This window comes from Pinus tabuliformis, chromosome 1_1, assembly GCF_031772625.1.
Source record: "Pinus tabuliformis cultivar Carrire ecotype Pingquan chromosome 1_1, CPIR1, whole genome shotgun sequence".
NCBI classification, from domain to species: Eukaryota; Viridiplantae; Streptophyta; class Pinopsida; order Pinales; family Pinaceae; genus Pinus; species Pinus tabuliformis.
The window spans coordinates 689,667,858-689,692,171 of record NC_142297.1 but is presented as its reverse complement, the minus strand read 5'-3'; the positions used below and the strand labels follow the sequence as shown (position 1 = coordinate 689,692,171).

The 24,314-nt window shown below is 40.4% G+C and overlaps 1 long non-coding RNA gene across 1 annotated transcript in view; it reads right to left on the bottom strand.

Annotated features, from left to right (window-relative positions):
• LOC149215290 (uncharacterized) overlaps positions 1-23,909 on the bottom strand; it is a 278,730-nt gene extending 254,821 nt beyond the window's left edge. Inside the window, exons 1-3 of the long non-coding RNA XR_016250469.1 lie at positions 23,831-23,909; positions 23,673-23,751; positions 23,386-23,524 (exon numbers count right to left, since the gene is read on the bottom strand). This is a non-coding gene — a long non-coding RNA (uncharacterized LOC149215290). The remainder of the gene's footprint in view (positions 1-23,385; positions 23,525-23,672; positions 23,752-23,830) is intronic.
• Positions 23,910-24,314: the final 405 nt, after the last annotated feature.

Below are 24,314 nucleotides of genomic sequence, written 5' to 3'. Positions count from 1 at the left end.
GGCTACACTTGGACACTCATTAACCCGGCCAAGTAACTTGGAGCATCTAGCCACTGAATTCAGGAGCTTAGGAGAAGGTTTTATCAAATTTCCTTAATTGCGGGCTTATAAGATCCCTTTTGTTAGGGAGCTCCCATGCACTCCTTGTCAAGCATGGGAGCATCCATGCATTCCCAAGCTCATGGGCCACAGAACTAGTATGCTTTCTCTTGGATTTTGGCACCAAATGCCTTGAAACTCTCTTGTTAAAACTTAAAACCCTACAATGACTACAGCCCTAAAATTAACCTATCAATAAAGTTCACCCATGACCCTCTCATGAATGGTACACAAAAAAATCACATACTCATTTTGTTTCGCTTTTGTTTTGAGTCAGATCATGTGAGTGAGCAGTGCTATCATAGTGAGAAGTGCTGAGTGTGAGAGAGGTGGCTTGAGCTGTGAGTGCAGCGGTGGCTGTGACAGTGAAAGAGGTGATTCGAGGTGAGTGTGAGAGAGATGGCTTGAGAAGCACCCTAAGCATCACCATGAGCAGCGACTAGAATCTAGATTTTTCAGTAGAAACCAATTAATAAAACCATTTGGAGTCCCCCACACTCAGAAAAAACATATAAAAATATTAAAAAAAAATGTGTTTTTGGGGGTTCACTGGCCATTGTCCGTGACCCGGCCGGGTTGATACGGACTCGGCTAAGCCAGCCGGGTTAATACCGAGCTGGCCGAGTCATACTCGGCCGCCTCCGTATTAACCCGGCCGGCCGAACCGGTTCAGAGGCCGGGTTGAAATTTTTTTGACTGACTCGAACCAACTAGGCCGAGTCGGTTCCGAGTCGGCCGGGTTTAAAAACACTGCTTATGAGTTTGAAGGTCATAGTTCTTGTGTGATAAGACCAAATATATTTTGTGGAAAAGGGTAGTGAGCCTAGTAGAAATAATATGTAAATATACTAAGATTAACACAATAAAACAACAACTGCGGACGGAGGGAAGAAAAGAATATGGGGGGTTGGGACTCCATGAAAAGAAAAGTGTCTTTATAGATTATAATATTATAATATATCATTAAAATATAAAATTAATGGGGCACCAAGCATATAAAATGGTAGCTCCCCTATTCAAGGGGTTATGGATCAATAAGGGGCAAGTGTCCCTGTGAGATGACCTGGAGACCCCTTAGGGTAAGCAAGAATTGCTAGAAGCAACAGGGCTCTGAGAAATCCTTGGCTGACCCAAGTTGAAAACCCTAGAGGTAGTGGCATAGCACGAGATACTATGAGTGCAGAGAAGGGGATGCACTAGTTGGGTGTCAGGTTGATGGGGGTTGTGAGCTTGTTGGTTGGAGACTACTAGGGTTTGGTAGCTTGGTACTATTCATATTCAATATTGGATATGTACCTAGCTTGGGTATCCATTGTCATAGTAGAGACATGGTACCAACTCGAGGGTGACCAACTGCTAAGAGAGATGGTGCAATGCAATCTATGGCTGGGTGGTGCATCCAAGGTCTACAACTAGTCAGTGGATTTTGATATATGAGTGTTTAAAAACTATTTTATGTATTTTTATGGATTTTTTTCGCATGTTATTTTATTTTTCTATCATGTTATGTATAATGCATTATGTTCACAGTATCAGTAACAAACGCAGGGGCATCACCCCAGTTGGGCAACTTGGGATGTCAATGTTGAAGAATCTGGGGCAATTATAGTTAATGAGATTCTTCTTAGCATGATAACTATTTGTGAGGTATTTTATCTTTAGATTATTAGCACAATATTTTCTTGATATAATTAGTGTGTGTATTTCTTACTTCATCAAATAGCTACCAAAACAAAGAGACAAGAACACATGATGTTGGCTTTCTGCCAAGGCCAAAACCTCTCCCTCTTGGAGAGGAAAATCCGCACAAACTTCTTCTTATAGAGATTCCAATTGACGAATACCAAGACCATGACCCTTGATCTACTATGCCACTCCAAGACCAAGACATCACCCTCTTCGTTGTCATTGTTGAGATCATCATTATGCTGCACCATTGAAGCCATTACTACTTTACCACTGAGATCTTCATTCTTGCTGCTCCATGATTGTTCCTTCATCAAGCTTTTCAACATCACAATGAGATCTTTATATACATGAATGAGAGTTGCACTGAGATCACTATTGTATCATAGTTGCACCACTGATATCTTCATTGGAATACCACCGAGATCATGATTGCATCATGACTGTGTATGTCGAGATAAGATTATGTATGTTGAGACTATGATTGTGTATACTTCTACACTGTGCTCTTCACCAAGACTATAGCTATGCCCTCCTTGCATCGAGGTCTGCTGCAACTATGCTGAGACTGTATGGTTGTTTCATTTAAGGCATTCCTCCTCTAGTTATGTATCACATGCCCTTTTCTGCCCAACACGCCTCAACATGTGTGTCTAGGTAGTTATTATGTGCCAATGCTTCTCAACATATCTGTCTAGGTCCATGCTCAACCTCTATGCAATATGCCCCTTGACCCAAGCGTCCTCAAGTCAAGTGACCAAACTCCATAGGGCTAGGTGCCTAGAACTCCTCCTTCAAGGTAGGTACCTCTCGTAATCAAGGAAATGACCTCCCCATTGTGTGCACCCAATGGGCTAGTCATAATGTTGATTAGGATGAGAACCTCCTAAGTAAATGCATCATGCTAGCACTCTAAGCAAGGTCAATCGTCCACCCAAACTAAGCCATCCATATGTCCATCAAGCATCTCCTATGGACTAGGGAGACCTAGCACTTTCCTAGCTATGTGAAAACACTTCTCGAATAACCCCAAAAGCTAACAAAGCACCAATGAAAGAGTTTAGAAGGTCAAAAGATAGGGGATGATAAGAAATCTCCCATGAAAGAAAGAGAAAAGGGGTAAGGGGGGTTTTCCCAAGGAAGAGTAATTCCAATTCACTAACAATGGCTTCAACCCAAAAGAAGCCATCAAAAGGATGAACTAAATTGACACTCATCATAGAGAAATGACATAGTCACCAAAATTATAACAAAATAATGTGTGACCTAGCCTACTTCCCACTCTTCAAGGGATATCTTGGATAAAAAGATAACTTAAATCACTCAGGATCCAATGGAAATATGAAGAAAAGGAAGATTTTGGCCAAAAAAGAGGTTGACAAGGTTGTATTTCTTCTCATTTTAGAGGATCTAGCTCCATGCTTCACATTTTTGCATATGTGATTCTAAAAGAACAGAAAATAGTTCACTTCCTCAATTTCATTCATCTCAACCTTATTACACTATTCTAGCGCACAAAATAAAAATAGAGGAGAGGTGTTACCCACCAAAATGGGTAACCCTAGCAAGAAAAATGTTCTCCTATTTTGGATATCCGACCAGCCAACATCCCTACACACTAGCTTGACGATGATGACATGTCAGCTCGTCCACCATCCGCACCAGTAACTATACTTGTCACTATCCAGCACTCCTCTTGAATGATGGTATATCACTCAACAAGTACTTTGATCATTTTGCAATTTGGTGCTTTTACTTAGTGTTTTGGGAATTGAGTATGGAGAAAGGGGTGATCTAGATGATTGACCGATATCAGCTATAAATTTGTTTTCTCACTTTACCAAGGGGGTTAATTTTTATCCCTAGTCCAATGGGACTTCCCCTAAGGACTTAGGGTTCTAGGAGGGGCACTACTTGGAAGACCTAGATTTGAAATAGCATGTCCATTCTCCCCTTACCATACATAACACCTTCCACAACACATTATAAGCCCTTGATACTATCTCTATTCTTCAGGTTCAACTACCATTGGTTCATTAGGATCTGGTGCTCTCTTATCTACATATTTGAGTAGGGCCAAAAAACATTGCCCTGGAGGTCGATGTAGCTAAAAGAATGGAAAGGCATAATATGGCCACAATGAAAGAAAATAAGATCAAAATACAAAAGATGGTCGAGACATAATTTAGCGCGTGGGCAAAAGCAAAGCATGATCTCCACCCTGCTCATTAGCCATCACCCAGTTCCAAAGTACTCGATGCTCCATCTCATCAAAAGGAACCCTTGCATGTACCAACCCTAATTAGTGACAAACCACCACATCTTAAGGGATAAATTAAATGCTATATTATAAAAATCAATCTTTGACCCTTAAGCTATGCACCAAAACACAAATCATTAAAAAAAAAATAAAAGGTGCACCAAAGGGGTGGGAAAAGAAGGACGTAGCTCATGCATCCATGATTTCTCCCTCCATTACATCTATACACTCAAGATGTGAACTCTCGTTAGTTGGTTTCCTGACCATAGCACTTGGCCATGAATGTTCTTCCTTTCCATTGTCACTTATTTACACCAATGCCTATTGATTGAATGGATAAATACTTAGCCACCCCTACAAAGGTAGGCAACACCTTTAATGGACTTGATCTAGTAAAATATTTCAAGGTGGACTTGATTTAGTATACCATCATGTTTCTTTTATTAGCAATTTCATAAATATGTGAGATAAAGTTTTTCTGGGTTTTTAATAAATTTTTAAAGTAAAGTAAATCAGATTTGGGATAAAAGAATTTAACACCCTTCCCTTTATATAAAATAGGCAAGGGAGGAACACATAAAACATGAACTAAGTCCATACAAGTAACCAACAAGGAAAACCCACGTTGAGCACTATAGTATACACAATAAAAGGATAACAAGTGTCATACTTGGGTTTTACAAAAACCCAATGTGGTACATGTTACCACCCATTTTGTTGGTAATATCCCTAGGAGAAAGTTTTCTCCGAGATGGTCCTCAACAGACAACAAGCAACCCCTTGTAGCCATAAGCTAGCTCATTGCTCATTTCTCCGCCACCTGAGCCAGCCATGTGGTCCCTCGACCATCTGCCATGATCGTATGTTTGAAAATGGGCCTCCCAAATCTAAAGGTATGCCTTGTCATTTTGAAATAGAGTATTGTATTTTGCTTCTTATGGACACTTTTGGGCATGGATTAATGGGGGGATTCAGCAAAAAGAATGGGCCAAGTCTGTGCTTCTGTCCCCTACACCCCTTTTAGGAATTAACCTTGGATTCTAGTCCCGTGGGATCATTTTTACTAATCATTTGGTTTCAGGGATGGTATTTCACAGGAAACCTTGATTTTGGTTGCGTGGTCCCGCTCCCTTATCCGCTTATATTACCCTCTTTCCATTCATTATCACCCCATCCATATTTTCTCCCACCTGGGTCCACATCCCTCCATCGAGTCCATATAGGGTTAGCTCCCCCCTTCTCCTTGCCCACAACTTGGGTCATAGCCTGGAATGAAGCCTGGAGGTTGATGCAGCTGAAAAGAAAGTTAAAAGCATATATGGTGACATTCAACAGGAAAAGTACCACAAAATGCAAAATATGGTAGGGACGAAATCATTTAGCACGTGGGCAAAAGCCAATACATGAGTTGTACCCCATTATCATGGCCATTGGCCTGATCCCTACAGGTTGTATGAGCCTCCCTCATCATATAGGAACCCATGATTGTCCCGACCCTTGGTGGGCAATGAACTGCCCCACCTTAAAAGGGGGAATTCACTGCTATGTCTTATACGTCATGCTCTAACCCCTTGAGCCCCGAGCAGTTAATCAAAGAAAATCACAAAAAGGCAAAAGGTATTAAAGGAGGGTGGAAAAATCAAGGTCGAAGCACCTCATGTTCCATGATTGCTCCCTCCTACACATTATAAACCCAAGTGTGGGTTTCCCTCTTATTAGCTACCCTTGTACCCCAGCATGTCACCCAGGGCTACCCCTTCTCATTCATTCATTCTATTTGTCACGTGCCACCACCTCTCGAACAATGTACCTTGACTATATTACCCCCTTTAGAAGTAGAAACCACCTAATAGGATTATTGGTTAACCCCATTTGGAATTAGGAGGCATTGGCACATCTCAAAGCCCATTATGGAAGGGCAAGCCATTATGAAGTCCCCACCTGTGGTCCATGATTAGGTTGGTTCATTTACTCGATTTCTCCAATGACTTGTTGTACTGGAAGACTAGGGGACGCATTGCATCTTATGCAGGATTGCAGATGGTTTCCATCTTGGGTTTGGTCTCCCTATACGGGGTCCTAATCCTCCAAAGGGCTACATTGGCACATGTAGGGTGAGCGTTGAGAGCCATGGGCCTCCATAGCAGAAGATTACAATCCATGGATTCCCACATCCATTCAGAGATTGCTCATGGTTCACTTATGGGATGAGAAGGAAGCACTTGATCCATTATGCCCAGCCAGCTCCAAATCTACACCATACACTTGGGAGGTGATCCACAACTTCCACGATGATGTGGCATCACCCACACCATCATCCTAGCCCTTGAGGGAACCCTACAGGTATCTTCGATTTGTTTGGAGACCCATGAGGACACTTGTGTGCCCCCAGATGTTATTTCGAGCACCAGAGGTTATTACAAGGGGCCAACCCCTTGCACATTGCTTTTGAGGGTCCTTGTCTTCATTATGGCACCCATGGACCTCATTAGGCTTCTTAGAGGGCCCTACAACATGCATAGATTATTATTTGACCTCTTGAGAGTCTTATCTTTTCATTTATGAGCTAGTTTGGTGGGCTTGTCACCAAACGTTGTATTATTAGAACATTGTCTTATTTTTAGGGCTTATGTAAGCCAAGGAGGCTAATTCGAACTCCTAAGTTGTGTATAAATACAAGTGAGGTGAGATCATTTCTCATCATCACTTTGGATTGGATCACTCTCTTGTTCAAAGAATTTCGCACTTTTTTCTGGAGGATGAATTAGAACTTTTATGGATGAATTTTGATGTATGGTTGTTGGTCTATCTTCTCTTGGAGCTTCTCTATTATCATATTCGAATGGTTGGATATACTGTACTGCATGTAAGTAATGCAATACGCAATTTTGATGTTATTCTTGTTATTTTTTTCATATATGTTGGACTGGGATTTCAGTTGTTTTAGGGCTAATTGTTGCATGCAGTTATTGCTTAATATTGTGGAATTGTCTCTATTATAACGTTCCCTCCATGTATGGGCCATGTAGTGTGAGTGAAATATCCTAGGGGTAAAATTTGACCTCGGTAAGAAATTCCTCTTTTGCATTTGAAGTATAAAAGCTACAAGATTGCTTTCACTTGACCTAGAGGGTTTGTGAAGTAATTTTGAGGCCTCCTTGATTGGGAACCAAGAAATATTACACATAATCAACATAGACTCCATTCTCCCAAGGATTAGGGCATTGATCTGCCAAGAGTGGTCATCAAATTCTTATTCTTTCACCTTTTCCAAGTCTATTACCATCGGGATGCCTAGGGCATCAATTTCCTGACAAGTTAGGCACTAATAAAATTCGATCTCCCAGGATCTCCTGCGTTGGGACTTCCCCTAAGGACTTAGGGTTCTAGGAGGGGCACTACTTGAAAGACAGATTTGAAATAGCATGTCCATTCTCCCTTTACCATACATAGCACCTTCAACAACACATTATAAGCCCTTGATACTATCTCTATTCTTCGGGTTCAACTTCCATTGGTTCATTGGGATTTGGTGCTCTCTTATCTACATATTTGAGTAGGGCAAAAAAACATTGCCCTGGAGGTTCATGTAGCTAGAACAATGGAAAGGCATAATATGGCCACAATGAAAGAATATAAGGTCAACATGCAAAAGATGGTCGAGACATAATTTAGCACGTGGGCAAAAGCCAAGCATGATCTCCACCCTACTCATTAGCCATCACCCAGTTCCAAAGTACTTGATGCTCCATCTCATCAAAAGGAACCCTTGCATGTCCCAACCCTAATTAGTGACAAACCACCACATCTTAAGGGGTAAATTAAATGCTATAATATTTAAATCAAGCTTTGACCCTTGAGCTATGCACCAAAACACAAATCATTATAAAAAATGTAAAAGGTGCACCAAAGAGGTGGGAAAAGAAGGACAAGCAAGGTAATTCATGCATCCATGATTGCTCCCTACATTACATCTATGCACTCAAGATGTGGACTCTCATTAGTTGGTCTCCTAACCATGGCACTTGGCCATGAATGTTCTTCCTTTCCATTGTCACTTATTTATAGCATTGCCTATTGATTGAATGGTTAACCTTAGAAATGCCACCTCCACTTGGGGGCTAGAAGAACCTAATAGGGTTGAATGCTTAGCCACCCCTACAAAAGTAGGGAACACCTTTAATGGACTTGATCTAGTAAAATATTTCAAGGTGATCCTAGTTTGAAGTATTAATATGCCCTAAGCGCTTCAGTATGGTCCACTTAGATGCATTTATGATCTTAGTCTCTAATGAGTGGTTGCTTTCACTAGAATTTGAGTTGATTTTGATAGGTTATCCAAAGCATAAGAGGTCTTGAGGGCACCCCACTCCACATAATTCCCAAGCCATATCCTACATTCTAGAGAGCATGATGGCATAACAGACGCAATGTTGCCCACTTTTGGCAGAGCGTTATGCGTTTTGATGACTTGGGCAATTAATTTGCATCCCAGAGCAGCCCAAGGAGCTAGAACATTGGGCTTCGCTTGCCTAGCATGGAGGATCTTTGGTGATGTACCAATGGAAAAAACATGCCCCAAGTTGGCCATCACTCTACTTGATGGGCATGCCATGATCCAGGGCTCAAAGGAGGATAGTTATTCTTGGTATGGTTGAGGACGTCTTGTTGCACCCAATGGAGCCCTAACGCTAGAGATACAAGGCACCACATTTCTCACTTGAAACCCATGGAGATGATGTCTGGCACCCACAGCTGCATTTTCGACCCTTGGCGCTGCTTTGATGTGTGATTTGGGGATTTCCCTCAGATGGAGGATGATCATGATGCTTGAAGACATTTTTGAGCCTTGTCTTTGCCTTGATGGAGCATTTTGATCCCTAAAACAATATGAAGTCATCTCATCTTGAGGTCTACGTCACACACATTTATGCTTATCTTCGCATATTATATTATAAAGCTAGTGGGTTGGCTTGTAACCCGATTTTACTTTTGACCACTGAAAAATCAAACTTGCGTAAGGGCTTTTAATTAGAAATTAGAAGAAGTAGACCTCATATAAAAAGAGAATCACCAAATTCATTTTGTTTTTATTTGATTTCAAAGGATAAATAATTAAATTATTTAAGTGACTTAGAATATAATCTCAATTGAGGATTAGGATTTAATTCTAGCCATTGATCACTTAGGAGATTAGGGTTAGTGATTTTGTCTTAATGAAATTATAAAATAAGCCTAAGGGAAAGGTGAAGACACGACAATTGTTGAGGAAGCAAATTTTTTAGGAGAAAGAGGCTAATTTAGACTAAAGAGAAATAAGAAGAATTGCAACAGGGAATTTTAGAAGAAATCTAAGGGGAATCCAAGTTGAGGGCAAAGGGAGGCCAAGTCAGATGAATAGGAGGGCCAAATATATAGAGGCAAAATTTCTTAAGTGCGAAAGGGTCATACGAGGGAAAAGAGGGGCCAAATCGCTGGTGAGGGAGGCTTAATTTTCTTGAGGTTGAGTTTCTTCAGTAGTGCAAATTTCCACAGTCCCATTTTTCATTTTTCCCAATAGTTGTAATTTTCTATGTATTCTCTATTGGCGTAAGCCCAAATTTTGGGGAGGAAATTAATATGAAAGAAGATTGCTTTGAGAAACAATTTGATGTTGTAGCGTGATTGATTTCCCTAGTTTACTTCCGTTTCATTTTATTTTCCGAGTTAGTATACCATCATGTTTTATTTTATTAACAATTTCAAAAATATTTGAGATAAATATTTTCTGGTTCTTAATAAATTTTTAAAGTAAAGTAAAGTAAATTAGATCTGGGAAAAAAGAATTTAGCACCCTTCCCTTTATATAAAATAGGCAAGGGAGGAAAACATAAAACATGAACTAAGTCCATACAAGTAACCAATAAGGCAAACCCATATTGAGCACTATAGTATACACAATACAAGGATAACAAGTGTCATACTTGGGTTCCATTTTGTGGGTAATATCCATAGGAGAATTTTTTTCTCCAGGATGGTCCTCAGCCGACAGTAAGCAGCCCCTTGCAGCGATCAGCTAGCTCATTGTGCCATTTCTCCGCCACCTGAGCTAGCCATGTGGTCCTTCGACCATCTGCCATGATCGTATGTTTGAAGGTGGGCCTCTCGAATCTAAAGGTTTGCCTTGACATTTTGAAATAGAGTATTGTAGTTTGCTTGTCATGGACACTTCTGATCATGGATTAACAGGGGGATTCGGCTGAAAGGATGGGCTAGGTCCGTGCTTCTGTCCCCTACACCCCTTTTAGGAATTAACCGTGGATTCTAGTCCTGTGGGATCTCATTTACTGATCATTTTGTTTCAAGGATGGTATTCCACGAATAACCCTGATTTTGGTTGTGTGGTCCCACTCCCTTATCCGCTTATATTACCCTCTTTCTATCATTATCACCCCATCCATATTTTCTCCCACCTGGGTCCACATCCCTCCACCGAGTCCACATATGGTTAGCTTGCCCCTTCCCCTTGCCCACACCTTGGGTCATGGTCCAAAATGAAGCCCAAAAGTTGATGTATCTTAAAAGAAAGTGAAAAGTATATATGACCACATTCAACAAGAAAAGTACCACAAAATGCAAAGATGGTCGGGACAAAAGCATTTAACTCGTGGGAAAAAGCCAATACATGAACTCTACCCCATTATCATGGCCATCAGCCTGGTTCCTACAAGTTTTATAAGCCTCCCTCATCATATAGGAACCCATGATTGTCCCGACCCTTGGTGGGCAATGAACCACCCCACCTTAAAAGGGGGAATTCACTGTTATATCTTATACATCATGCTCTAACCACTTGAGCCCTGAGCAGTTAATCAAAGAAAATCACAAAAAGGCAAAAGGTATTAAAGGAGGGTGGAAAAATCAAGGTCGGGGCACCTCATGTACCATGATTGCTCCCTCCTACACATTATAAACCCAAGTGTGGGCTTCCCTCTTATTAGCTACTCTTGTACCCCAACATGTGACCGAGGGTTGCCCCTTCTCATTCCCTACTTCATTCACCTATCCGTCACGTGCCACCACCTCTTGAAGGATGTACCTTGACTATATTATCCCCTTTAGAAGTAGAAACCACCTAATAGGATTATTGGTTAACTCCATTTCGAATTAAGAGGCGTTGGCACATCTCGAAGCCCATTATGGAAGGGAAGGCCACTATGAAGTCCCCACTTGTGGTCCATGATTAGGTACGCTCATTTACTAGATTTCTCTAATGACTTGTCGTACTGGAAGGCTACAAGACGCATTGGATCTTATGCAAGAATGCAGATGGTTTCCATCTTGGGTTTGGTCTCTCTATACGGGGTCCTAATCCTCTAGAGGGCTACATTGGCACATGTAGGGCGAGCGTTGACAGCCATTGGCCTCCACAATAGAAGATTACAATCGATGGATCCCCACATCCATCAGAGATTTCTCATGGTTCACTTATGGGACGAGGTGGATGCACTTGATCCATCATGCGCAGCCAGTCGCATATCTACACCATACACTTGGGAGTTGGGAGATGATTCAAGACTTCCACGATGATGTGGCATCACCCACACCATCATCCTAGCCCTTGAGGGACGCCTACAAGTATCTTTGATTTGTTTGGAGACCCATGAGGACACTTGTGTTCCCCCAGATGTTATTTGGAACACCACAAGTTATTACAAGGAGCCAACCCCTTGCCCATTGCTTTTGAGGGTCCTTGTCTTCATTATGGCACCCATGGACCTCATTAGGCCTCTTAAAGTGCCCTACGACATGCATAGATTATTATTTGACCTCTTGAGAGGCTTATCTTTTCATTTATGAGCTAGTTTGGTGGGCTTGTCACCAAACGTTGTATTATTATAACATTATCTTATTTTTAGGGCTTATGTAAGCCAAGGAGGCTAATTCGAACTCTTAAGTTGTGTATAAATACAAGTGAGGTGAGATCATTTCTCATCATCACTTTGGATTGCATTTCTCTCTTCTTTAGAGAATTTCGCACTTTTCTGGAGGATGAATTGGAGCTTTTATGGATGAATTTTGATGTATGGTTGTTGGTTTATCTTCTCTTGGAGATTCTCTATTGTCATTTGTGAATTGTTGGATATACTCTACTGCATGTAAGTACGAAATTTTGATGTTATTCTTGTTACTTTTTGTCATATATGCTAGATTGGGATTTTAGTTGTTTTAGGGCTAATTGTTGCATGTAGTTATTGCTTATTATTGTGGAATTATCTCTATTATAATGTTCCCTCCATGTATGGGCCATGTAGTGTGAGCAAAATATCCTAGGGCTAAAATTTGAACTCGATAAGCAATTCCTCTTGTGCATTTGCAGTGTAAAAGCTGCAAAATTGCTTTCACTTGACCTAGAGGGTTTGTGAAGTAATTTTGAGGCCTCCTTGATTGGGAACCAATAAATATTACACATAATCAACATAGAATCCATTCTCCCAAGGATTAAGGCACTAATCTGCCAAGGGTGGTCACCAAAACTCTTATTCTTTCACCTTTTTCCAAGTCTAGTCCCATTGGGGTGCCTAGGGCATCAATTTCCTAACAAGTTAGGCACTAAACAAATTCAATCTCCTAGGATATCCTGCGTTGGCCTTTCCTCTACCCCTCCTCCAAATTTGAAGACGTTCCAACGGTGGAGTTGGGAGAAAATCCAGCCCTAGCTCCGAGACCAAAACTTGCCCTGCCATCCCCAAGGCTAGCACTTCCCAGGGTCAAACCAACATCTTGAGAAATTATGTTTTCTTTGATCCTCTCCCCACCTTGTCTAGGGTAAGAATATCATTGGTTGCTACATTCCTTCCTCATACCCTAGACTGGGTCCACTTAGCCCCGTGTGGTCCCACTCTTTTGAAAGACCATCCTTCAAGAACCATCCTAAATACCAATTCTAACAAGGATTTTAGGGATTGGGAAACTCCTTGACACTTCTTATCCCATAAACCTAACCCTCAAATCCTCTCCTCCTTTCCCTAGATTACCTAGTACCTTGTTTACAAAGCAACCAAACTTTATCCTTCAAATTCTGGAAAAGGGATATTTGGGTCCCTCATATCCATTGACTTATCCTTCATTAGTGACACCACACATGCCGAGTCTCCTCCCATCGGTGAAATTCCATAAATAGAAGGGAGCCTTAGTTGTGGTGACAATGGACTAAGACTCCATTTGTTGCCCTTGGCCTAGCGTTTGCCCTTTAGGAATTCCCTTTAGGTCCCCTGCTAGTTTGATCGGTAAGAGTACATCCAAGCATGATCCTCCTTGGGCCCAATGCCCCCTCCTCTAAGATGGTGCACTCTCCAACACATTGCTAGACCAACACCACTCCCTCCACATGGTGTTTCACTCTCCAAGTGTCCTCATTTAAGGCATTCCTCCCCTAGTTATGTATCACATGCCCTTTTCTGCCCAAAACACCTCAACATGTGTGTCAAGGTAGTTATTATGTGCCAATGCTTCTCAACATATGAGTCTAGGTCCACGCTCAACCTCTATGAAGTATGCTCCTCGACCCAAGCGTCCTCAAGTCTAGTCTCCAAACTCCATAGGGCTAGGTGCCTAGAACTCCTCCTTCGAGCTAGGTATCTCTCGTAATCAAGCAAATGACCTCCCCATTGTGTGCACCCAATGGATTAGTCATAATGTTGATTAGGATAACAACCTCCCAAGTAAATGCATCATGCTAGCACTCTAAACAAGGTCAATCATCCACCCAAACTAAGCCATCCATATGTCCATCAAGCATCTCCTAAGAACTAGGAGACCTAGCACTCTCCTAGCTATGTGAAAACACTTTTGGAATAACCCCAAAAGCTAACAAAGCACTAATGAAAGAATTTAGAAGGTCAAAAGACAGGCAAGGATAAGAAATCTCCCATGAAAGAAATAGAAAAAGGGTAAGAAGGGAATTTCCCAAGAGTAATTCAAATCCACTAACAGTGGCTTCAACCCAAAAGGAGCCATCCAAAGGATGAACTACATTGACACTCATCATAGAGAAATGACATAGTAACCAAAATTATAACAAAATAACGTGTGACCTAACCTACTTCCCACTCTTCAAGGGATATCTTGGCTAAAGAGATAACATAAATAACTTAGGGTCCAATGGAAATATGAAGAAAAGGAAAATTTTGGCCAAAAATAGAGGTTGACAAGGTTGTATTTGTTCTTGTTTTAGAGTCTCTAGCTACACGCTTCACATTTTTGCATATGTGATTCTAAAAGAACAGAAAATAGTTCACTTCCTTAATTCCATTCATGTGAGCCTTATTACACTATTCTAGCGCATAAAATAAAAATAGAGAGGTGTTACCCACCAAAATGGGTAACCCTAACAAATAAAATGTTCTCCTATTTTGGATATTTGACCAGCCAACAACCCTACACATTAGCTTGACGATGATGATATGTCAGCTCCTCCACCATCTGCACCAGTAACTATACTTGTCATTATCCAGCACTCCTCTTGAATGATGGGATACCACTCAACAAGTACTTTGATCATTTTGCAATTTGGTTCTTTTACTTAGTGTTCTGGGCATTTAGCATGGAGAAAGGGGTGATCTAGATGATTGACCAATATCGGCTATAAAGTTGTTTTCTCACTTTACTAAGGGGGTTAATTTGTATCCCTAGTCCAATGGGACTTCCCCTAAGGACTTAGGGTTCTAGGAGGGGCACTACTTGGAAGACCTAGATTTGAAATAGCATGTTCATTCTCCCTTTACCATACATAACACCTTCCAAAACACATTATAAGCCCTTGATACTATCTCTATTCTTTGCATTCAACTGCCATTGCTTCATTGGGATTTGGTGCTCTCTTATCTACATATTTGAGTAGAGCCAAAAAGCATTGCCTTGGAGGTTGATGAAGCTAAAAGAATGGAAAGGCATAATATGGCCACAATGAACAAAAATAAGATCAAAATATAAAAGATGGCCGAGACATAATTTAGCGCGTGGGCAAAAGCCAAGCATGATCTCCACCCTCCTCATTAGCCATAGCCCAGTTCCAAAGTACTTGATGCTCCATCTCATCAAAAGGAACCCTTACATGTCCCAACCCTAATTAGTGACAAACCACCACATCTTAAGGGGTAAATTAAATGCTATATTATAAAAATCAAGCATTGACCCTTGAGCTATGCACCAAAACACATATCATTATATAAAAAAGTAAAAGGTGCACCAAAGGGGTGGGAAAAGAAGGACAAGAAAGGTAACTCATGCATCCATGATTGCTCCCTCCATTACATCTATACACTCAAGATGAGGACTCTCATTAGTTGGTCTCTTGACCATGGCACTTGGCCATGAATGTTCTTCCTTTCCATTGTCACTTATTTACACCAATGCCTATTGATTGAATGGTTAACCTTAGAAATGCCACCTCCCCTTGGGGGCTAGAAGCACCTAAAAGGGTTGAATACTTAGCCATCCCTACAAATGTAGGGAACACCTTTAATGGACTTGGTCTAGTAAAATATTTCAAGGTGATCCCAGTTTGAAGTATTAATATGGCCCTAAACGCTTCAGTATGATCCACTTAGATGCATTTATGATCTTAGTCTCTAATGAGTGGTTGCTTTCACTTGACTTTGAGTTGATTTTGACAGGTTATCCAAAGCATTAGAGGTCTTGAGGGCACCCCACTCCACATAAATCCCAGGCCATATCCTACATTCTAGAGAGCATGATGACATAACAGATGCAATGTTGCCCACTTTTGGCAGAGCGTTAGGTGTTTTGATGACTTGGGCAATTAATTTGCATCCTAGAGCAGCCCAAGGCACTAGAACATTGGGCTTCTCTTGCCTAGCATGGAGGATCTTTGGTGATGTACCAATGGACAAAGCATGCCCCCAAGTTGGCCTTCACTCTACTTGATGGGCATGCCATGATCCAGGGCTCAAAGGAGGATGGTTATTCTTGCTATGATTGAGGACGTCTTGTTGCACCCGATGGAGCCCTAACGCTAGAGATACGAGGCACCACATTTCTCACCTGAAACCCATGGAGATGATGTCTGGCACCCACAGCTAGATTTTCAACCCTTGGAGCTACTTTGATGTGTGATTTGGGGATTTCCCTGAGATGGATGATGATCATGATGCTTGAAGACATTTTTGAGCCTCTCTTTGCCTTAATGGAGCATTTTGATCCCTAAAACAATATGAATTCATCACCTTTTTAGGTCTACGTCACACGCATTTATGCTTATTTTGGCATATTATGTTATAAAGCTAGTGGGTTGGCTTGTAACCCAATCTTACTTTTGTCCACTGAAAAATCAAACTTGCGTAGGGGCTTTTAATGAGAAATTAGAAGAAGTAGACCTCACATAAATAGAGAATCACCTTTTTCATTTTGTGTTTATTTGATTTCTAAGGATAAATAATTAAATTATCGAAGTGACTTAGAATATAATCTCAATTGAGGATTAGGATTTAATTCTAGCCATTGATCACTTAGGAGATTAGGGTTGGTGATTTTGTCTTAATGAAATTATAAAATAAGCCTAAGGGAAAGGTGAAGACACAACAATTGTTGAGGAAGCGGTTTTCTTAAGAGAAAGAGGCTAATTTAGACTGAAGAGAAGTAAGAAGAATTGCAACAGGGAATTTCAGAAGAAATTTCAGGGGAATCCAAGTTGATGTCAGAGAGAGGCCAAGTCAGATGAATAGGAGGGGCAAAATATACAGAAGCCAAATTTCTTAAGTGCGCAAGGGTCATACGAGGGAAAAGAGAGGGGCCAAATTGTTGGTGAGGGAGGCTTAATTTTCTTGAGGTTGAGTTTCTTCAATAGTGCAAATTTCCACATGCGCATTTTTCATAGTAGGATCGAGTTCCAAGTTACAAATAGTTGTAATTTTCTAAGTATTCTCTATGGCCCTAAGCCCCAAGTTTGGGGAGGAAATTAACATGAAAGAGGATTGCGTTGGGAACAAATTTGATGTTGTAGTGTGATTGATTTCCCTAGTTTACTTCCGTTGCATTTTATTTTCTGAGTTAGTATACCATCAAATTTATTTTATCAACAATTTCATAAATATTTGAGATAAATATTTTCTGGGTTTTTAATATATTTTTAAAGTAAAGTAAATCAGATCTGGGATAAAAGAATTTAACACCTTTCCCTTTATATAAAATAGGCAAGGGAGGAAAATATAAAACATGAACTAAGTCCATACAAGTAATCAACAAGGCAAACCCATATTGAGCACTATAGTATACACAATACAAGAATAACAAGTGTCATACTTGGGTTCTATAAAAACCCAATGTGGTACATGTTACCCACCATTTTGTGGGTAATATCCCTAGGAGAAATTTTTTCTGCGAGATGGTCCTCTACCAGCAGCGAGTAGCCCCTTGCATCCATCATCTAGTTCATTACGCCATTTCTCCGCCACTTGAGTCAACCATGTGGTCCCTCGACCATTTGCCATGATCATATGTTTGAAGGTGGGCCTCCCGAATCTAAAGGTATGCCTTGTCATTTTGAAATTGAGTATTGTAGTTTGCTTGTCTTGGACACTTCTGGCCATGGATTAATGGGGGGATTCAGTAGAAAGGATGGGCTAGGTCTGTGCTTTTGTCCCCTACACCCCTTTTAGGAATTAACCTTGGATTCTAGTCCCGTGGGATCTCTTTTACTGATCATTTTGTTTCAGGGATGGTATTTCATGGGAAACCCTGATTTTTGTTGCGTGGTCCCACTCCCTTATCTGCTTATATTACCCTTTTTCCATTCATTATCAACCCATCCATCTTTTCTCCCACCTGGGTCCACATCCCTCCATCGAGTCCACGTAGAGTTAGCTCGCCCCTTTCCCTTGCCCACACCTTGTGTCATGGCTTGGAATGAAGCCCAGAGGTTGATGCAACTGAAAAGAAAGTTAAAAGCATATATGGCCACATTCAACGGGAAAAGTACCTAAAAATGCAAAAGATGGTCAGGACAAAAGCATTTAGCATGTGGGAAAAAGACAATACTTGAGCTCTACCCCATTATCATGGCCATCAGCCTGGTTCCTACAAGTTCTATGAGCCTCCCTCATCATATAGGAACCCATGATTGTCCTGACCCCTGGTGGGCAATGAACCGCCCCACCTTAAAAGGGGGAATTCACTGCTATATCTTATACATCATGCTCTAACCCCTTGAGCCCCGAGCAGTATTACTTGCTTCATGGGTTTCATGAGCAAGAGATTTTATTTTTGAGTCAACACTCCCATTGAGAGTCTTCAGGAATTATTTGTCATCTAGTCATAAAATGATAGTCATTGTCATGTAATGAAGTCATGTTACACTTTGTAAAATTTCAAATTTGTCTATGTAAAGTATCCTCCAAGACCTTGTCACTTATCCTCTTCAAGTCGACCCAACCACAAGTGATCATGTCGACCTAAAGGACATGATGAAAGGTGTATATATAAGCCAAACTCTACCTCACTTGAAGGAAAGCAACTCAACAAGCATTTGATCAAGAAGAAGTGCGAAGAAGGTATAGCGAAGGAGATTCTTCTAGGTATTGCGAAGTAGGGTTTCTTCTGGGGTAAGCGAAGGAGAGATTCTTCTGGGGCAGCAAAGAGGAAAGGTTGCTTCTGGGCAAGCGGAGAGGAGGTTTCTTCTGGGCAAGCGAAGGAAAAGTTTCTTCAGGGGCAGCAAAAGAAGGATTCTTCTAGGTGACCGAGATAGAGATCTATAGATTGAGTTTCTCTAGAGAAGATCAGTGAAAGCCTAGAGACCGAGAATCTCTAGAGGAAACCGAGAAGGAGCAGTGTGAAGAATAGAGACCGAGTTTCTCTAAAAGGAGTTGAGGAAAGCAGTTCGAGATCAAGAAGAAAGTCGAGGAAGGGAAGAGGCAAAATATCAAGGTTAGTGACGAGGATACTAGAGTCAAGGTTCTGTGTCATGGTATCGATACATGTCAATTGAAGTTCTAGAAGAAGAATTTTGATCGGGTTTTCCTCTCAAGAGGTGAGAGGTTTTGGCCCTGGCTGATAAGCCTACATACTATGCCACTTGTCTTTTATTGTGCATACTGGTAATTGTCTTGATGAAAAAAACATTATAATAGCATAACAAAGAAAAGACTATAAGCTAAGAAGTAAAAGTATATCACAAGCAATTATCAACCAGAGAAATCCTTTAACTATCCTTGCCCTAGATTTCTCAACAAAGAGTCCATTGCAATGTTGAGATAGGAGAATTTGCAGTGGAACATATTTTAAAGTTAGACCCTGAAAACACTGATACTTATGTACTACTGTCAAACACCCATGGTGCTACAAGAAAGTGAATAATGCAGCAACGGTGATCCAGGTGGATGTTGGAGGCCACCCACCTATCCCATTTAGACCCCCACAACTGTCTCTTTCAGTTTTTCAGTTTCATTAGTTGTAGCACAATTTACTATTTTTAGCAGTTTTTCGGATCCTGAACTTCCGGAGCCGTTTTGAGGCCCTAAACGACATTTTTTGGGAAATTTGGGAGCAACATGGGTCCATGGATTGATGTTGCTCTTCCCAAAGTTGTAGTGCTCAGATAGATCTTTCTAACGAGCTATTGTACGCGTCAAATAATGATCATGTGCCAAAGTTACGACCCCGAGAAGTTGATGTACCAACTTACCCAAAATGGGCCCACAATTTGGCATTTCATCTTCTAGGGTTAGGTTTTGGGATGTTAAGGGTTTTCCATTGTTTCTCAACAATAAATAGGCCTTCGAGCCTCATTGTCACACAATTCAGAGGCATGTAGCTACCACATCTCTTCTCAAAGATAAGCTACCACCGCCCTAGCTGGTTTATTTCCATTTCTGTTTGTAAGCATATTTCAGTATTTTACATTAATGAAATGAAGTATTATTTCCACTGCATATCGGTATTTATGGTTATCTCTGTAATTTGATGCATTCCTATTTACATCTGGATCAAAGGGTGAGCAAAATGATGAAATCCAAGCATTTAAGAAAGACTCCTAGATGTGGCTGGATTGAGGTCAATAGAGGAGATGTGTCACACCCAGGGACTGAGGAAATATATGCAATGTTGGAGAGCTCAACTATGCAGCAGAAAGGCAACAAGATATGTACCTAACACAACCTTTGTTTTGTGTGAGATGGAACAATTGGAAAAAAAAACAAAATCCAAGACAAGGAACAATTGCTTTTGTTGGTGGTTTCAAGCATTTGGCAATTCAGGATGCAGGAATCCATAATATAAGAGCTTATATAAAGCTTTACAAATTGGCTTACGTTACTAAAGGCATTGTATGATGTTTGACATTTGTAGCTTCACAACGGGGATACATTACTCCATTGTACGAATAATTTGATTCGTTAGAAATCTACTACAATGATCGCTCATGCATATCAAATCATCTGGTTATACCCAAATGGATAGGGTGATGAGGCCTTGGAACTCTTTTGGTAAATGCAACACGAAAGATTGAGAACTAGTTTTGTTACAATTGTTGTTGTTCTCGCAGTGTGTGTGACTGGGGGGTATCTGCAACTTGGGCAGGACAAAGTAGTCATGAACATGTTTCGGAGCTTATGTTTTCATAGTGGCATTATGTGCAGTCTAGAGAAGTGAACAAAACGGGAGGTCCTACTCCTTGTATAGACTAGGTTGGGGTGCTACTGAAGGTGGATTTTGGTCAAAACAAGTGCTATCAGCTCAAGCAGATGCTACACTAACTACCACCTTATGTGAACTTTTTCCACATGTCCTTGGCAAAGATGCTTTTGACCTCAAAATCTCAATTTACAAAATGCTAGGAGAAAATGCTTTAAACAATTGTTTTAATGCAGCAATGTCTGGACATTTAAAAAAAAGTCACACATTTTAAAATATTAATACAGTGAAACTTGTTATTACATTGTGAATGGTCCAGGAGACCATAATCTCATGCAAGTAGCAAGAAGAATGAAACCCTATCCAAGGTTCTCTCTGATGAGCATTTTGGGTACTGAGAAGGAAGTCAAATATTTGAAGCAGTTTCATAGCTCAAGAGGCTCTTGATTCAATCAAGAAGAAGATACCAGCCATGATCATCAAACTGGACTTATCAAAATCCTATGATAGAGTAGACTCAGTTGTTGTTACTCCACATACAAGTTTTGAGCCTCTTAACTAACATCCTGATAGAGTAATGCTACTCTACGACCACTTACGTAGTATTGATAAATGGCTCTCCCACACATTTCTCTAAACCTGGAAAAGGATTAAGACAAGGTTGTCCTTTGTCTTACGTTTGTGGGTGGCAGAAGGCCTGAGAAGTACCTGAATAATCTAAAAGTAGACAGGAACTTCAAAGGAGCACAGTTAACACCATTCCCCAACAGTTCTCACATGTTTGTAGATGATTTTCTGTTTGGAATGGGAGCAGTCAAAGAAACAAAGTGCATAGGGAAAGCAATAGAACATTATTGCTTCCTAATGAGGATGGAAATCAGTCTAGACAAATTTACTATAATTATGTATCAGGTTAGTGATTATAGATAAGAAAGGATCAAGGCTTCATTGCATTACCATGTCAAAAAAAAATGATGATTCTATGAAGTACCTAGGTTCCCACCTAATAAAAAGGGATATAAAACTAAATCTGTGATGCAAAAGGTCCAGGACACTGACATTAATAAATATTGTGATAGAGGTAACCCCATTTCATTGGATGGCATGGCTATATACCTAAAGGGATCCTCAACAACATTAGGAAGGTCTTTTTTAGATATTTATAGGCTGGAAAAATAAACGGAGGTATTCCCCTAGTTTCCAAAACCCAAGAAAAAAATGGGGAAGTAGGGGATTGAAGGTAATACCCATTTTATCCAATGATCATGCTGCAAAAATATTTGGAGGATCATGTCTACTAAAGAGATTTGACAATCATTTATGGAAAAGAATATATTGACGATTGAACTGGGACAATTGATGGAAACATATTTGCTCCTAGGAGACAATCTCAACTAATTAGTAGGAAATGTACAAGGGGAGCGAATCAGAAGAGACCCTTGGATTGGAGGTCTAGAGGTGCCCAGGTTATCTCAACAAGTCATAAATTTCCTTCATGATAGAAACTTACACTTCCTAGCAGAGATGTTTATAGTCAAGAACAAGTTAATTGGTGGATAGTAGGCTAGAAGAAGGCTAATGATTTGGGGATTCAGGCAGATTCAGGCCCATATAATAGAGGCAAGATGCAAATGCACTAAATTAAACCTTCAACCAGAGTACATGAGCAATCTAACAGAGTTCTCTGGACAACAAACAAGGAGGTTTATATGAAGTGAAAGTTGGATATGATAGCCTTGAGGACCCATAATGATCAAATGTGGAGATGACACTTTATGGAAATTTCATGCTACTAGGATATTTCTATGGCTTTCCTTGAAGAACAAAATCTTAACATGGGATTATCTACAAAAATGATCATAGCAGGGTCCTGGACTTTATTTCCTCTGGAAATAGAATAGAGGAAACATAAATCATGTTCTCCTTAATTTACCAAGAAATGACAGGAGGAAAAGGAAAGTGAGAAGGAGAATTGGTATATGAGGCTCTGGAAGCATGGTTGGAGGATAAAAGGGTCCTACATAAATTTTGATAAGGCAGAGAAGTCAAAAAAGAGGGCAGTCAGGGAACCTACAGATCAACTCCAACAGTCCTTATGACTATTTTGACAGTGCTACTAACAAAAAAAATCCAAACACATGTGGGGCAGGAGGCAGCCTAGTGATCTCTAATAAGCATGGAATCATTTTGAATGTGATCTGGCACAGGGCACTAACAATTTCACAGAGATTACTGCATCCACCATTCTAATGACCATAGCATAAGAAACAGGATTAAATGATATCAACATTTATGGGAATTCCAAATTAGTGGTGGACCATGGAATCACTGAATGCAGAAGAAAGATAAGTTTTGGACTGCATGGCTGTCTTAAACTAGCAGAAGCTATGAAAACCAATTTTAACTCTATACAGTATCGGTTTCATGATACAACTCCTACGGCTCTATGCTATTCTCTACCAATGTGGAATCCCATTATCCACTATATAGACATGCATAACTAAAAGTTTAAAGCTCGCCTGAACTATATAAAAATTAGAAAAGAAAAATAACAACATCGATATACATAACTAAAAGTTTAAAGCTCGTCCGAAATATATAGATTAGAAAATAAATTCAACAACATACAAATTAAATCGCCTAGCCAATGGATAAAAATGAAAAGGGAAAAGACATCCAACCGAAAACATACAACCAAAACAATGTGTACATACATGACAGAGGCTCGTGATATTCTTCAGCAGGCTTGTATCCATGACTCCTTCCAAAAGCTCGAACGATAAGAGTACTTTTAGCGCTCCATACAAATTAGTGCAGCCTCTTAACTAACAAAACCATATCTGGTGATCTATCCTGAAAAAAGAATGCGAGCAGAAGAGGAAATATGGAAAAAATTAATGTTAAAAGTCATCATCTAATATGTACCAGCAAAGACTACGAGATACCGACATCAATGAATGTTTTCGTCTCTTTAGGAAAGCGAGAGTTGAAAGGTCCGTACCTTCCTTACTCCTTATAATGCACGAAAGGTGTACGAACAACTGTTCGCCGGATAAAAGACAAATCAGGTGCCTGTCGACCTGTTAACAATATTAGTAAACGAGATTAGTGAATGTTTTTTCTGTCTTGGAAACCGAGAAATAAAGGATCGTCGTTTACCTTACGTAATGATGAAGCAAAAGGCGTACGAGCATCCTCCAGCACTTTGCCTGTCCGGCCTGTCAAGCTGACTCCACCTGTTACAATATTGTTAAGTAAACCGAGAATGGTGAATGTTTTATGTCTTGGAAACCGAGAATTAAAAGACGTAAGTTGGCTTACCTTCCCTAATGATGAAACCAAAAGGTGTACGAGCATCCTTTGGCACGTTCGTATCCTGTCCTGCGTTGCAATCTTGTTTTCCCATATTCACAGCAAACCATATATACACCATTTAAGAAATATGTGAACACCGCCCCTGAGGCAGATTGAGTCAAATAAACATAAGACAGGTATAGAAACCAAAGTTTCTCGTGTCATAAGCCTTCCTTTCACCCGTTGCAAACCCTCCCTTTCACCTGTGGCAAAATTATTAACCAGATCAAAACCCAAATGCAAGAATTGCCAAAAGAAAAATAAAAGCATTATCTCTATGGTTAAAGGC